The sequence below is a fragment of the Gracilinanus agilis genome, chromosome 4 (assembly GCF_016433145.1).
Source record: "Gracilinanus agilis isolate LMUSP501 chromosome 4, AgileGrace, whole genome shotgun sequence".
NCBI lineage: Eukaryota > Metazoa > Chordata > Mammalia > Didelphimorphia > Didelphidae > Gracilinanus > Gracilinanus agilis.
Genome location: NC_058133.1, coordinates 199271523 through 199276142, shown reverse-complemented (window position 1 = coordinate 199276142; position 4620 = coordinate 199271523).

Genomic DNA, 4620 nt, shown 5'->3' with positions numbered 1-4620 from the left:
GAGAGAGAGAGAGAGAGAGAGAGAGAGAGAGAGAGAGAGAGAGAGAGAGAGAGAGAGAGAGAGAGAGAGAAGGGAGAGAGGAAAGACCGAGAAAGGGAGTGAGAAGGAGAGGGAGAGGATCTTCCCAAATCCTTCCACTCCTTGGAATGTCTGTAAAAAATTGTGGTTGGGAGAAGAAAGGTGAAGAAGCCCTTTAACCTCTTCTGTCGCCCTTAAGCACGCCTTGGTCCCCACAGCCTGGTAGGAGGGTGAGGATGATGAGATAGCTCGAACGATTTCATCATCGCCCCTTTAAGAGATTCCCTAAATACAGAGGGAAGGTTTCGGGGCTCAACCCGCCTCCTTCGCCTCCTCCCCCTTGGGCTCCTTAGAGCTGGAAAGTCTGTCACTGGCCATGCCCCTCCTAGCTTCACCACCCGGCTTCCTAGATTCGGTCCCTCCGCCCATTATTTCAGCCTTAGGCCCACACCCCCGCCAGACGCGCGCCCCCTCTCTTCTCCAAGGAGGCATTGCCGCTTTAAGAGCGAGGAGAGATTGACAAGCTAGAACAGCCGAGAAGAACCGAGGCTGAGCCGGAGCTGCCCGGAGCAAAGGACTCCCCGGGGCGCAGGTAGGCGTCCCCTTACATCCCTTCCTCTGTCCCAGGTTCTTGCACACCGTCCTAGGGCCTCTGCCCTACCTCTGTCCTAGTACATCCTTGAGATGCACAAGATGAGAGTCTAGGCAAGGGGGCCTGGCACCCTGCCTGTACCACCCCCTCCCTATACCGACAGCCCACCGCCCATCATCCATCTGGCCCCTCCCAGAAGAATCTTCTACCCCAGACTCTTTTCCCGGGGCTCCCCGAGGGGGAGGAGAACATAAAGAGGGGGCTGACATCCCTTGTGAGCCCTCTTCCCTCAGTCTGGCCGTCTTCCTGTTGATCCTGCTTGCTTCGGACTCCAGAGGGATGGGGATGTAGGGAGTGGAACCGGGAGACCTCTCCTACCCACCATATGAAGGGCTCAGAGGTGACGTCGAGAAGCACGGGGAATTGGGGAGCTGTCATCTGAGTGGCATCTCGGGGCGCTGGACGCCTTATAGATGCTATGCCAATCCGGATAGTCAAAACATAACGTTACATAAGGGTCGCCTTGCCCCGTCTGTCCGCTCCCCCGTCCCCTCTAATCCACCCTATATCCCAGGCTTGGGGGAGAGCAGAGGTTGATAGAGGATGGAGGACAAGGGATAGAGGCTTCCTTGGGTCCCTCTGGTACCAAATGCCCTTTAGTGAGGACGACCCTCACTGAAGGGGCGGTTTTGCTTCGGGTGCTTTGGGTTTGGGGGATTGCTCTCTATTGGGAGTGGAGCAGGGAGATGGGAAGGGTATTCTCAATTACTTGGAATGCGATGACCGGGGAATGTGTCAGGTGGGGATCAGGGACCCAGGACTGGGAGATATTGAGGGGATAAGGTTACGGAGGCGGAGGAGGAGGACTACACTGTGACCTCATCGGTTCTTCTCCCTAAGGCACTCAAGATGCTGTTTCTTTTTATCCTGCACAACACTCGCAACCCCCTTCCCAGGTCCTAGTGCCGGAAGTGTTAGGATGGGGATGGGGGGTGGGGGGAGCTGTAGGAATGCGAAGGAGAGGGGGCGGGGATTGGGACGGGGAACCTGGAGGCCAGTCTGTCGCTTTGATAGTGGGAGCCAAGCCCTCAGCCCATGTGACCTCGGTCATTTCAGCTTCTCTTTTATCTCGTTTATCCAGGAGAGGGAGGGAGGTATAGTAAGGCCATTCTTTTCTCCGAGTTTCCCTCTCTTCCTCCTCCCATTCACAGTAGCAATCTGAAGATTTAGAAGGATCAGGTATTACCCCACACCTCCATTTTCACAGATAAGGCAGCTGAGTCCTTTACAGAATGTATAGGGGCCTGGGAAGATGGGGGGAGGGGGCGAGAGGGTTAGAGGAATGCTTGTCTCTCTTTGTTACAGGGGATTCTCAGGGAATCAACTGTGGTTGAGACTTCTGAGAACCCATCCTACCTCTTCGTTCTTGAGGTTTTCTCCCAACCTGTTGTTTTCCACTCCTGAAGCTTTGGTGGTGGTGGTGGTGATGGTAGGAGGGGGCTGTTGATGCTTAGAGGTGTGGCTATAAACAGGAGAAAAAATGGAAGAAGGCACCTGTGCCTGACTTTGTAGAATGTGGAAAGCATTTCCCCAGCTGTGTTGGAGACCTTAGTCCTTGGCATTGGACCAGACTGGCTGGTTTAACTGGCACTGAAGTTTCTGCCTCACCACAGCTCTCACTTCATTCCCTTGGGAGGGTTGGAGCTAAGCTTGAGGGGGAGGGAGAGGCAAGAGGAAGAGGAGGGGAGTTGAAATCGTGGGAAACAACCTTCGACCCAGAACTGATCCAGGACTTGTTGGGGTTAGGCCAGTAATGCCAGGAGCATGGATTAGAAGGTTCTCTTCTCACCCCCTGCATACCCCTAGCATGCATCCCCTTTGAGGAGGGGCTTATTCTGAGTTACCTTTGTATTGTGCTGGCCCATCTCTTATTAGGTACTGCTTAATGGCAGGCATCATGGAGGTGGAAGAAGATGCCACTGGGAAAGTAGAATCAGGAAGCAAGGATTATCTCACCATACTGCAGGGGGACACTGGCATTCTGCCTGGTGAAACGGCATCTCCCCACATCCTTCCTGGGCTAATTATTGGCTTGAGAGCTCTTCCTTTCTCTGGACTTTCTCTCCAACCCTGCTCTTGGACTGGGGAACAGAGAGGGGCTAAAAAGAGGAGTCCCTACCCCTTCTGATTTTCTTACAGTGCCCAAATGAGCATAGGACCAACTCAGACCCAGAGAGGCCCACTTTTTGTGGGCTGGGGGAAAAGAAAAGCTGGAGTGATCAAATAAGTCTCTGAAAATGATTTTTTGGGGGAGGCATTAAAGTAGAGGCATATCTTCTCTTTTCCCCTTTTCTCCAAGACACAGGATACAGTGGGCATCATGCCTCATAGTGGGCACTACCATCAGGCTTCTGAGTTTCTCTCTTTCCCCTGCCCCCCCCCCATTCCTTTCCCCTTGCTTCATGAGCCACAGGCGCTTGTTGCCATGACAACTGGGAATTAGAGTTTTATCTGGCAGGTCAACCCCTCCCTTAGAGCTTTAATGGGGGAAGGAGGATGATGATCTCTGGGTATACTATTCCCCTTCTCTTCTGCCCTAGAGGAAGTAAGACACCAAACCTCCACTTTTTCTAGCCCTGTCCTGGATCTGTTTAATTTTTTAAAAATCTTCTGGCATGAGGTGAGCAGGGTCCTTAGGCTGTGGGCACCAGCCAAAGAGCACCAAAAGGAATATGGTAACTCCAGGCTTCATAGATGATCCTGACTACCTGCTTATTCATTTTCACCCAGTATCACTCAATTTCTATTAAAGTTTAGAGGGCTTGGAGATCTTGGAAAGGGCATGGATAGCCTCCCTGATAGAAAAGTTTGTGTGTGTGTGTGTGTGTGTGTGTGTGTTTGCTCTAATTTGCCCTTTCAAGGGTCACAGAGAAAATTTATCTGGAGACCTAGAGGATATTGGGACCATCTAGTCCAACCACTTAATTCTACAGATGAGAAAACTGAGGCTAAGAAATTTGCTCAAGGTCATGCAGGTAGTAAGGAGCAAAAGCAGAACTCAAATCTAGGTCCTCTGATGCCAAATCCAGGACTGATTTATTTGTACCATATTGTCATGCTGACTTACAGGCTTTTTTAACCTTCAGGCTCTCCATCTTGCTCCTCCCCCACCATGTTTCCTCCTTTTCCCCACAGGTAGACTGGGTTTGGGTTTCTTCTGTAAGGCAGTGTATCCTACTTCCTATCACAACCAGCCTCTTTTCTCTTTCTTATTGCAGCATGTTTGTTCTTAGGAGTATTAGGCTAGTATCAAGATAGGAGAATGAATGATAAGTAGCAGACATCCTGGTTACTACTGGACCAATCAGAAGCTCAAAAGCTTTCCAATATAGTAGTGTCTTCCTTCCTTGCTTGCTTCCTTCCTTCCTCCTTTCCTCCTTCCCTCCCTCCTTCCCACCATTCTTTCTTTCTATGTAGACCTTCCATCCTTCCTTCCCACTTCCCTTCCTTCTTTCTTTTACCCAGGTACCTCCCTCCCTCACCACCCTGTGCCTCGAGAAAACATCATTTGACAAAAAAAGAACATATAAAACCATTTCATGTTTCTGTTTATAAATTCTTTTTTTTCCTGAAAGTGGATGTTTAGTTATTCTTCAAATAATATTTCTGTTACTGTATATAGTGTTCTCTTGGTTCTGTTCATTTTACTCTTCACAATTTCATGTAGGCCTTTCTGTATTTTTTTCTTTTTTAAAAATCCTTACATTCTGTCTTAAAATCAATAGTAGGTACTGGTAAGGCTAGGGTCACACAACTAGGAAGTGTCTGAGGCCAGAGTTGAATCTAGGACCTAGCACTCTATCCACTGAGCAACCCACCTGCTCTTCTGTGTTTTTTAAAAAATTAACTTTTCCCTTCCTTTCCTCTCCTCAACCCCACCACATCATTTTCTCATGACCTCTTCTCTCTCCCCACAGGAAAATTGCCTGACAACCACAACTATCCTCATC